General features: G+C 44.8%; 1 long non-coding RNA gene across 1 annotated transcript; it reads right to left on the bottom strand.

The window, feature by feature from the left end:
- Window positions 1-2,961: 2,961 nt before the first annotated feature.
- LOC107321982 lies at window positions 2,962-11,642 on the bottom strand. Its single transcript, XR_001558739.2, has 3 exons — window positions 11,485-11,642; window positions 4,399-4,491; window positions 2,962-3,727 (listed from the first exon to the last, which is right to left on the bottom strand). It is a non-coding gene; the product is annotated as an uncharacterized LOC107321982 (long non-coding RNA).
- Between the last annotated feature and the right edge of the window lie 963 nt (window positions 11,643-12,605).

Below are 12,605 nucleotides of genomic sequence, written 5' to 3'. Positions count from 1 at the left end.
CTGGGCTAATACTCTCCTATTAACTTCAACGGGAATAAACGCGTGTGAGCGACTTACCATGGTGTGAGCTACAGCCCGGCAGGGCAGCGCTGAGCACGGAGCGGTTTGTTCTGGGACAACCCGAGAGCGGAGCGGCCTGAGCTGAGCTCAGCGAGGTGGGAAGAGCCGCGAGGTGTGTGCGCAGGGAGCAGCGCTCCAGCCTCTCTGGCGCTCCGGGCTTGGCTCACAAACACATGCACAGTTTTGGGGGAATAAATAAATAAATAAATAAATAATATTAAAAAAAAGGTCCCTTACAGAATGAGGTTTTTCAGCAGCTCTATTGGCTGCTCTCCTTGGAGCAGTTTGAAACTCTTTGACAGCTTAGCAGCTCAGCGGCACGACCCTCCAGGGCCGGCGAGCAGCGGGCGCTGCGGCTGCACGGGGACCCACAAAGGGCCCTTGTGACAGCGGGACACCCCGCTTGGCCGCCGGCGCCCCCTAGCGGCCGTGCACCGCCCTGCACCGAGCGGCTTTCCTGCTAATTGACTCCAGCTGAGGATCTGGCCCGGCTTGTTCAAACAAATTAAAAACGATGCAAATCAGCCGCAAGTACTTGATGATTTCACTGTGCTAAGGGGAATACAACTATTTGGCACGGGGTGCGCTGTCAATGGGAGGATTGCGAAGCATTTTGCAAGCGCAGCACTTTGGAAGCGCAAAATGGCTTGCTTATGTTGGGGCTGATCAAAAATATTTTGTCAAAAAACTGTTTTTCAGTGGAAAATTGACTTTCCAAAAAGTCCCATTTTTCACAATGGAGATGTGCCTGTCAGGGAGGAACGCGTTTCCCTCAGGAGCGATTCAGCCAGAACGTTCAGCTTCTGGTTACAAACCTGTAGTTTCTGGTGAAATTATTCTCTTCATTTTCGGTTTTTAAAATAAAAAAGTTTACATTTCTGCACCAGAGGAGGAATAATTTTCCATACAGGTCTATGAATTAACTCTCATAAAACCCCAGCCAGCAACACAAGCATAGTTTTCTTTTTATGGATGAGAAGCTGAGAAGCAAAGAGGTTAAGTGATTTGGCTCCAATCCCTACAGGCACCATTAAAAGCTCCTGGCTCCCAGTTCTGTGCTCAGAATGTTAGATCGCATGACATATCTTTGTGAGGCAGTTAAATGCTTTCAGGCTCCCTTGGATTTCAACGGGAGAATCAGTCAGTCTACCGAGAACAAAAAGAATGATAGAGTAGCATTGCCTCGGCTCACACAGCGAGTCCTCAGCAGAGTCAGAGCTGGCAGTTTGGACTCTGCCTTCCTCACAGTGCACACCACGCAGCCCTGCTTCACGTGCAGAAACCTTGCACGTCCTTCAGGGCCATCAGACAAGGTTGGGATCCAGCAGCAGTGTCTGTCCCATAGGCAGTGCTGTCTGCTCTGGGTTCAGAATCTTGCTGATGCTTGTAACTGGCAGATGGAACCGTTGTGTCTTACTGTGTGGTTAATGGTACAGCTTTACACTGTCAGCCCCAAAATGATGATGGTCAGAAGGTCGTGTAGGCTGATGGGATGATGGCAGTGTCCGTTGTCTCTGGGTTGAGCACGTGATTGGTAGATGAAGCTCTTTGTCCGTTTCTGGTACTTTCAGGCTGCCTAAAAATGGTTAAATCATAACACTTCCTTGTACCTCAGTTTTCGTACATCCTTGTAAAGTGTTTCCAAACATCATGAGAGAGCAAGTTCTTACTAATACATATGGTATTTAGCTGGGACCAAACTTAGGTTGACCACACTGGTGTTTTTTCATGTATTCTCCAGCATCACAAAAGGAGAGATTGGGAACCTGCACTCTGTGCTCACACGTCCAGCTCCAGAGCCTGGCACTGACGGGTAGGTGCTGGTGTGGTGCTTGGTACTGACCTGTTTTTAGTGATTGCTGTGATTTCCACAAGGATGCGTTCCTCTGAGATATTTTGGAAACTGGGTCGCTTTGAATACTGAGATCTCAGTGTGAGCAGCCAAGATGGAAAATGTTACTTATGTCCTTTTGTATGTCGGAAAACACAGCATTTGTTCCTGGGTGGTGCCGATCCTCTCACTCAAGCAGTTTTGAATGTTAATATTCTTACATTGAGCCGTTATTGTCTTTATTCACATTGGATTAGTTTAAGACATGTCATCCCTCCCCTTAACATTGTTTTTGTCAGTATCCTTTGTAATTGTTATTGCTGGTATCTAAAAAGAAGCCGTGTAAGTGGCCAGGATTCTTGTGAAAGAGTTCCCTGAGACTGGAGTGGTGTCACAGTGCTTGGCATCGCCTGAGCGTGGATTCCCAGGAATTCAGTGAAGTTCCACTTGCATCAAAAGCAGTTCAGGTCCCAGATGCACTCTGATTTGTTTAAGGTGCTTGGCAACATCGTAATGAGCAGCTTTATAAATAACTCGGTATTATTATCTTTATGTCTTAGTAGTAATATTGTTGTTTTTATGGTACTGTAATGTTTATTATGGCTATTTTATGGTGTAATTTGATTAGAGTGTTACCCTAATGTCACATAGAAAAGGGGAGGGCATTCCTGTCATACTTCTGAACACTAACTCTTCTGTTTTCATCTGAGGAACCCAAAGGCCTTTGGCGATCATTAATTGTCCCACACCATATAAGTAAACTCAAGCACAGAGAACTTAAATGATTCCCCCAAGCCCACACAACAAGCCAGTGGCAAAGCTGAGAGTTAGACCTGACTCCCTGACGTCTGCGTTAACCACTAGGAAACATTCCCGTCACAGCAACAGCAGGTATAATAGAAATGAAGATTGCCACTTTGGAGATTTTTAGGTCAGTTGTAATGAGAACACTCAATGTTTTATAAACCCTTTAGGTTTCCTGTTTAGGACTTGATCAAACCATAAACTGCTCGTTTAAATAAGCTCCAAAAACAAAATGTACTAGAAAGCTGAGGAGTAAGGAGACAACATCCAACAGCAAACTTATGTTTATTGCTCATTTGCTTTCCTTGCTGGGATGATGCCGTGTACTTAGATTAAATATGCAGAGCCAAATTTATCCCCAGGGTGTAATTTTTTTGGACTCTGTATGACACCAGGGTGAATTTGGCACATTTACACTCAAAATTAATATGGGTTTTACGAATATTTGGAACGGTGTCAAAATGTTGTGGGTTAAATTCTGTTCTCAGTTCCACCAGTGCTAACCCAGGCTAACTCCGTTCTGATCTCACACTGGATTTACAGCAACGTAATTCCGCTGGGCCGGCGTTCAGCTGGTGTGAATTAGTTTATCTGCATTGGAATGCAGGCGGCTCAGCTGCTTTACACCAGCAAAGAATCTGACTCATATTTAAAGAGAATTACTCCTAAAATATACAATAGCAAATGCAACAGGAGTTGGGTCTGCTGTGCCCTTAACTTGCACTGAGGAAATGCAACTGAAGCTGTTGCTGCAGCTCTGCCTCGCAGCCACGCACGCTGCTGTCACAAACCTGAACCTGACCCCGCTCAGCCCTCGGATGGATGCTTTATAAGTTTTCAAGTAACGCTGCAGTAAGTGTTACACAAGCTGTGTGTGAGTAAATCATCCCAAACTGCTGCAAATCATCGTCTGTTCTCTTGTTTCAAAGCAGAGATTGGGAAGTGCTTGGTGATATTTGGGTGCAGTTCAGATATTCCAAAGCTTGGATGGATGGATTGTTTCGATTCTTTCTTTGAACTTCTTTCCCACCCCTGCTAAAAGAAACAGACAGATCAGCTCAGCGAAGCGACAGACATGTTGGAGACAATGCGGCACTGCCCTCCCGGTACCACCCCCCACATGCCAAATTTGCAGACATCTGCGAGCTGGAGCACAACTCCGCCGTCATAAAGAAGTGCTGGCATTCATGTGATGTACTGCCTTCAGCATTCACAAATGACTGAAATTAACCTCTGTTCTATGGGCCTTAACTTGGTTTACGACTGGAGGTCTTTTGTTTTATACCACCATACAGAGGTGCCTTTGCCATGCTAAAGATTTAACTAAATTATAATGAATGATCCTCACCAGCACTGTGCCCCTAATTAGAACAAGTTGCACAGACATATTGTCTCCTTGATTTCCTCTGTTACGTTTCTCTCACTCTCTTTCTCTGCCTGAGACACATGGGTCCCATTAAACATTTTAGCATTTAATGTGGTTCCCTTAAATGACTTCTCAAGTTTTCAAGTTCCATTTAGAATTGTATGTTACTCTCCTGACTGTGGTTTTGATTTTGTTATGTTTCATGAGTTCAGCCAAAGCAGTTGCTCTTCTTCCCCCTCTAGTGGGGAGTGCCTCAGGTCTGGGTAAGCCTATGTGGAACTACGGCACAACATCAGCTTACATGTTTTATAGCGTTCACACAAATCTCTACGCTTACGTATGAAATAAGGGGTGGAGATGTAGCTCCTGGAGGCTGATTTCTGCAGTCATGGTGAAGTGTGGTGTTTCTTCAGCACAGCACAGTTGATCTCTTAAAGAAAACAAAGCATCTGTTGAGTTAGTTTATTAGCAGTACATTTCTATCTATTACAAATGTTCCTGTAAGGCATAAAGAGTCTTGTTTAGTCTTTAGGTATTTCCAAACTAAAGGGAAATGACTGACAAAAGGCTTTGGTAACATGCAGTTATATGTGTAGTATGTGTTTATCCCCGCTGCATGTGCCTGCTGTACAAAGTGCTGAAGGACAGAGACTCGGTTGCCGATCACATTGTCTGTAATGCACTTCCTCAGCAACGGCTGCAATGAGAATACCAAATTGTCCTTTGGTCTCTGCCCCAGCTTTCCAAGAGTATCAAGTCAAGTTCAAGGTCTGGACCCTAATCCTCAAGGTATTTTGTGGCCTGGGCCCAAGGTGTCTCATAAAGCTTGTCTGCCTGACTCAAAGCTTGTCTGTGCCACTGTAGTGATCCCATTTCAGATCTGTCTGGATAATTCTTCTGGAATAAGAATGCCTTGTTTCCCCCACTCTTTCCTACTTAGCATATGCACTTTTGATTTGGCATATACCTCTTTAACAGAAAAGGCAGCATCTTTAAAGTTATTTACTTGCTCAGTACTGGATTGATTCTGGTCACTAAAAGCAGTATTTACTGCTAGAACTGTGAATCTGGAATCTTGCTCCATCCTGCAGAACGAATGAGTACTCTGGTTCAGATGCTACTGCCACAGTATTTCAATGGTGGATTTTGACATGCCTTCGCAAAAACACTAGGAGTAATTCCACTGGGAATGCACTGATTTCTTAGACCCCTCAGACATGAAATCAAGATTTCATCATGGCAGCTTACCAACATTATTTGTTCTTTAGGTAATTCCTAAAAGTTTCCGTGATGTATTGTCTTCCAGGTTTAAGCCACAAGAAGCTTGAAATGTATCCCTGGAGCTGAGATTGTGGTTTCATTAGCAGTTAAGCCTCTGTCTGGAGTTCTGAAGTGTCCTGCAGTGGGTAACTCTGCTTGTTAGTAACGTTAGCAGATTTGGGAGTCCTCAGATACGTCTGTGGATAATTGTGTTTCAACCTTGTGTTCATTATTATAATCCGCCGCCTGATAATGGGTGACAGGGTAGATAAGAGGAGGAAATGCACCAGTAAGATTTCATTCCATCTCGTGCAGCCTACCCGCCGCTGCTGTTTCCTCTTAGGTGCTGGCTGACTTGGCATCCTTTGCTTTAAATCAGAGAAAGCCACGATTGATGGCAGGCTGTTGTAATGCTTTCTGACCAGCCACTCACGGAGACATTCAGATTGCTGTAAAGAGATATCACAGCTCTAGGAGCTGCTTTCTAGAATCATTCTTGCAATGGTGCAAATGGACAGCTTTTGTTTCTATCACAGCGGCAATCACTGTTTAAATTAGAGAGCTCTTTGAAATGTTTTCTGGCAGAGCAGCTTTCTGCTGATAAATGCAGTTTTGCTAACGCCAAAACGCTTCTCCAGGGAGGGCATCGCTTTGGCAGAATTTGCCATGAGAAAGAGAATGGAGCATCTCAGCTTGATAGAGGGGAAATTTCATCAAGAATCTTGATTCCCAGGAAAAAAATCATATTTTCCATTTAGAATTAAAACATTTTAAGTATTGAAGATTCCTATAAGGAAGAAACTCGGGTTTCTGACCAGTTCTGTGTCAAATGCAGACATTTTTTCCTTTTTCCAGTTGATGAGCTGTGTGAAGAACAGCTTGTGTTGCATGGGAGCTGCTCCCTAGGGAAGATTATTGTGACAATATTGGCCTTCCTCAGCCATATGGTTGCACTTGTACATCGTCTTCCACCGCCTCACCGTCTGTCTGTCCCAGCGCTGATCACCTCATCTATGTTATACAGAGCCTTACTATGAGCACTGCTGCCTCTGCAAGTAATCACAGCACTGCTCTTGAGATAAAGATTAACTTTATGAATTAAAAGAGAAAAAAAGATGTCAGAGACTGAGATCCAAACTCACAAAGACTGAGATGTCTTTGCTGCTTTGGTTCCAAGCAATGTACCCAAGGCCACGTGAGGTCTGTGGCTGCCTCAAAGTGCACCTTCCTGGCCCTGACCACTTGGGGCTGTAGCAGCAGCTGAGTCCTGCCACTGGCTGCAGCCCGTGCTGAAAAGCCTTGACTTGTGACCGAAAGGGTTAAAAGCCAAGGAGGCACAGCACTACCAACAGCACACTGTGCCTTTGGCTTAATAAAGAGATAATCCTCTTTCTATTAGCTACGATGATAATGACTCACCAGTAGTAAATGAAGGAATATACACAGAATGACATCATGTGAACAGCACAGTGTCTGTGGGACTTAAAACGAAGAGGATTATTCCAATATATCAGTCCTGAGCCCAAAACTGGCAAGGAAAGGTCTGGGGTAAAATTTAACATGAGAAATGTTTATTGAAGCACTAACATGAGAGAGGAATTATATAACTGAAGTTATTAAAAACAATAAGCTCTTATTTCAAAAGCTTTAATTTCAGTAGAATAATATACACCCAGGTTGACACCCGGCCGCAGTTGTGTTGAGTCTTGGCAGTGAATTTATCACAGTGTGAGAACCACACCCCATCCCCGGCTGCATCTGCACTGGTGGCCAATGCATCCTCTGCATCCCACTGCAGGAGTGTGGGTCAGTAGGCTGGGTACCAGCAGGGTTTCACTTACACTAGGTTTGGACTTAACCTTTACTATAGCAAGTGTACTATAACAAGTTTACTATAACCTGCCCTGCTCTACTCCTCACGAGGTGCTGGCAGAGTCTCTTGTGAGGAGTCTGAGGTACTCTGCCATCTGCTTCCTGCTCTAACCAAACAGTTCTATGATGCTGAGCTGATGTCTGATGTAATCACTTTGTCTATGCTGACACACCTACCTACAGCCTGCAGGTAAAAGAGGTGCCTACACATCCCTTGGAAAGAAGGCACTGTTTATAGAAGGACTGTCTCACAACTGGAAGTAGTCAGCAGGTCTGTATTTCCTGTGTTGCTCTTGTCTTCTGCACACACCTCCTCTTCTCATTGAATGGTAAATGCAGAAGTCTAGTTCTTCATTCAGTGACGTGGTCTCTCGTTTTGGATGTTGGTCTTTGACAATAATGTAAATTGCAAAATCCCTGATGGAATTTACTGTGATGCAGACTGTGTCAGGTGATGGCTAAATGAAGGCACGTCACTAAAAAGGTGGATACGTTTTGAATCAGAGCTCTAAAACTTCTCAGCAGGATCATTTTCCTAATTACCGGAAGGTGAAGCTGAAGACTCCAAGTGCCCAGGCAAAGGGCAGAAAAAACCATCCAACTGAATAAATAAATCTCTTAAAGAAAAAGATAGTTGTCTGCCAAGAAACTGAATATGAGATGTTGAAGTGCAGTTCTGAATAAGATTTAATTGGAGATATACTCCTAAGAATATGTAAATAGTCTTTCAGTTTCTTCACTAAAAGGAGAAACAGATGCCAGCTCAAGATCTGAGAGCAAATATGAAAAGTACTGAGGCCTCTAAATGTCATTTTAAACATATAATTCGATTCTTATCTTAAGAGGTTGGCCAGTGCTTTCTCCAGTGGAAGGTATGAACTTTTTAGATATATTACAGCAGACAGTTCGACTGCCTACTTGAAATGCAGTAAGATTCAAACATCTGGATTTTAAATTGTGATTAAAAACTTTAGGTGGCCTGAAGACAAAGCAGTGAGGTGCCAGTTTTGACCATCAGGCTTCTTGGCTCTCATTACTTTGGGACCTACTGATCAAGGTGCAGAGCCTGTTTAGTTTTTGCATACCCCAAGAGTAAAGGTGTCAGTGATGACAAGCGGAGCTGACTGTTACTTCAGTAATAAGTCTTGTTAGATTAATTGAGACAAATAAGTAAATCCATTTTTACTCACTTAATGGCCCAGTAGTGGATGGAATCTTAATCCTTACAAATGAGGGATGACATTTCCATGGGGCCGGGGGTCAGCCATTATTTTGGCATATCTTTTGGCCCTTCTTGACTTTGTTAGGAACCGTCAGGAAAATACTGAATCATACAGTAGAAATTCATGTTGACAGAAGGGATAGCTCAGTCACTGCCCGACACTGCAATCTTTCATTTACATGAGGACATGAGATAATTCAACAAAAATTGGTATACACGATTCCTTCATCATCTGCCAACGGACTCAGGAGTTTGTCTCGAGCAAAAGCTCCAGCTCCAGTTTTACTGGAAGCCGAGGCAGAAATGATTGTGATGTTTCTGATCCAGTAGGAATGTCTAAGTACCAGAAAATGCAGCTTTCACTCCACGAGTCGCAGGTTCAGGTAGGAGGCTCAGGCTTGGGCTGATTCTGTTCAGTTTTGGTTACAGCAGTAAATCTGAAATTAAACCAAGCTCCCCAGCACGGAGTTTCCAATGATGCCAGGCTAGATTTATGGTTCTGGGAACAAACCATACAGTTTTGCAGAGATTGTGATGTTGCCATAGAATCATAGACCCAGTGAGTCCTAGTTCAGTACCTCTGCCTGCTCTGAAACCGGGCTGCACAAAGACTTTGGACGCTCGTCTGGCCTGTGCTTAGGGACCAGGAATGGTGATTCTTCCTCAGCATCCATTGAAAAGCATTTAGAAAATGAAAATAGAAAAGACAGTCTCCTTCAGTTCACCCAGAAATGGCCCAACCATAATGTGGTTCTGGTGACTGTACAATGAAACCAGATCTTGTACCGAACGTTTGCATTCCACTGCTGAAAATATCACTTCAGAGAACAAGTTTGTACAGAATGATTTGGGAAGGATGAAATTGGTCAATTTGTCTCATCTTGGGGAAAAGTCTTGGCTTAAAGCTTAGAAAAACCTCTGTGGTACTGAACACCCCAATCGCAGTGTGCTGGGCCTTGATGGGATCAGCAAAGCGTCATGCCTGGCCAGGAGGGTGTCTGGAGGGATTTGCTTTTGTGGTGGCAGTAGCACTGACCCGGTGTGGGCTGTGACTGGGCCAGCGCAGACGGACCGGCACCTCCGTGGCAGCCGAAAGCATCACCTCTGCCTCTGCTGTCTGCATCGGTGCTCGGATCTCCCACACAGCCCTGGAATGCGCCTCTTGTCTGCTACCCGGCCGGCTAGGGAAGTTTTGAAAAGGTTTAATTTAGCTCTCATTTGAGTCCCTTTGCGCTGCCAAAAAATCTGAACTTTGGTTCCAAGCTGAGCTTAGGAATCCTGGTTCCCAAGAGAAAAGAGGAGGGGAGGCCAGGGGAGAAAAAGTTGGGCATTTTAAAGGAAAGCCAAAGAGATGATACCAGATAAATGCATGTATTCTTCTATTTAAGGGGCAGTTTTTGCTCTCACGTGCCCGATGCTATGGGAGGAAATCACCAGCTCCAAAGTTTGGGGTCACAGCGACACTCTGTGGCCGCCATCACCACCCGCGGGCTGCATCTGCCTTCATTGCCACACGTGTGAGCATCCCTGTGCCCAGCCTGTGCCCCAGGAGCATCAGCACAGACCTGCAGTGGGTGCTGGGCTGAATCGAGGGACTACCTGGTGTAAACCACCACCAGCCAGCTGAAAGCAGCGCAGTGTTGGTAGAGGATGTGTTATTGGACTTTGATGCCATGTGTAGAGCCTCGAGTACTGTCAGACATAGTCGGGTTAACACACCAAGCAGCATCAGCTTTTACCAAAACCAAAACTGTAAGGGCTCAGTTCATCATTTGCTCAGCAGTCACTGGGACTATTGGCAGAGGGAGGGGCTGCAGGAGTGGACACTGAAAGTATTAAAAGGGTGATTTCTCCAAAAAGGTTTCTGTATGAAACATAGATAAAAAGGATGCAACTCAAGAATTCTAGAAGTATTGTTTATAAACTTTTCATATTGCTATAACATACCAAGCTTTGAGTTTACAATTCAGCTGAGAATTGTGAGCATCACTATGTCCTGTCTTCCTATCCAGCGTGCTAAGCATAGCGCTGCCCAGCTCTGAAAACCCACTGTGTGGAAATAGACTTCAGTCACCTCCTGGTGGAGGTCGCAGCCCACAGCTGCCCAGCATTGCTGCTCACAGCGCAGATGAAACCCCCATGTCTGGGAGCTGGCACCTCGCGCTGCTCCAGCTGTGACTGCAGCAGCAAGGCGTGTTTGGGGAGGGCTTCTGCCACTGGCTGGAGCTGGGGAGAGACTGATGAGGTGTTATGCTGAGACACCTCGAAGGAGCTGAGTTTTGGAAGTCCTCAAACTATCAGGCTGTTCTTAGGGCTGGCTCAAGTCAGGGAGCCCAGAACAGGCACACAACATCACCAGTCCCTCTTTAAAAACATCAGTCTTCATCTGCCTAGCAGACGTGCTGGGAAATGAGGCTAATGCAGAAATACTAGCTGTGAAAAGCCTCGAAAGTTGTACAAGCCTAAAAAATGTACTTATTAATGTCAGTGAAATCCGTATGTGTTGTGCAGGATTTCTTCTTCCGCAGAGCAGTAGAACATGCTGTACTGCAGCTATCATCCCACGGAACTGCTAACGATGCTCTATTTACAAATAGTAGGAAAAGCCAACTATCTTTTGCAGTTGTGGTACTCAGGCAGCCTGCATGTTCACCCTAACAGAACTGCTGGCTGCAATGTGCTGCTGTTAAGGATGAAGTAAGGCTGAGAAGGAGAATGTGTTTGATAATGATGAAAACTTTGAAAACGGTTCTGTTCAATGTGAAAGAACTGAACTTTGGGTTGTTTGGGACCCAGTTCAAATCAGCTTAAGCCGCTCGTAAAGATTAGTTTGAGGCATTGCTCTCAGTGTTATCTCCTAACAGGAGTAATTAACATCAGCGAGCCAATTCATCAGCTCTGACATCACCTTGCAGTTACAGACCGTGCAAATAGAGGCTCCTGTGGAAGCACACTGATAGTGACTGCAGCACGTTAGTAGGGCTGGGACGCACTGATAGTCCACCGCTGGAAGCTGAGTACACTGCCATACATTTATACAGGAGCTGGAATTTTTCTCATTTCTCTCACCTCCTCCCGCTGGTCCGGCCCATGAATAGCAGCGATGAGAGAGAGGCTGATGAGGACTGTACAAATGAATGTCCTGGCTTTGAGAGGCAGAATCATTCTGCCCATCTGTGATGATAGTAACATTTGCTCAAGACAACGGCAATGGGCGGCATTATGATGTCAGGGGGATCCGAGCCAAGGGTGGTTTTCTGAACGGAGACTCTGCATGAATCTCCCCAGACTGCCCAGCAGTCAAGGAGATTATATTCTCAACTGTTAAAGCTGTTTACACATACCAGCCAGCACTGACTGCCTCTTTGTGGCAAGTTGTTTACATGAATTTATTTTGGGAAAATTCCATTAGACGGGACCAAGATTTCTTCATAAATCATTGAATTTAGCTTGTGTACTGATAAAATCTGGTTAGTCGTTTATTCTTCTAAGCAGCGCTTAGTTTTGAGTGTTCGTTATTTGTGAGGGGCAACTTAGATGGGTAGTACAAAAAATAATGGATCGCCTATGGCTGTTTTCAGCGGTGGATATTTTACTCTGCTGGGAAAATGCGTATTCCAAAAGGAGCCTCCTTACCCATTCATCTAATAAAACAAAGGGCTCATTAACTGGAGTCACAGACCTAATGTATGCTCTGAACTTTGCTAATTTAGCCAGCAAAAATCTCCCAGTGAGACACTGAAACCACTTTGAAAATGGTCCCACAGCTCTGTTTGCAGAAGGCTGTGTTAGCCGTGTCCTCCATAGCAGTGGGGACCTGGCATGAGATATTAGTGCTACTGCAGTTCTTAATCAAAAGAGAATCGATGCTGCTGGACTGCAGCATCCCAGTTTCATGCGCTACAGAGTGAGTTTCCACAATGTACCATTTATGGAACCGTGGGAGGGATACAGCTGGAGTCTGAGAGAACATGGAATTAATTCCTTAGCACGGAAGGGGAACTTATTCTTTCCTTAGATAATGGTAGGTGCTCCCTTGGCAGTTTGGTGGGTGTGTAAAACGTTCACCTGAAGAAATCTTACTCTTAAAATTCTGTAATTTATAAAACAGCTTCAGACTGGTGACTTTTCCCTACTGCCATTTGTTGCAGGGCCATCCGTGTGTCGATGTGTGATTGCTATAAAGAGAC

Source organism: Coturnix japonica, chromosome 18, assembly GCF_001577835.2.
Source record: "Coturnix japonica isolate 7356 chromosome 18, Coturnix japonica 2.1, whole genome shotgun sequence".
Classification (NCBI taxonomy): domain Eukaryota; kingdom Metazoa; phylum Chordata; class Aves; order Galliformes; family Phasianidae; genus Coturnix; species Coturnix japonica.
Note: the sequence above shows the minus strand (reverse complement) of the source record. Positions and strands in the feature narration are given on the sequence as shown.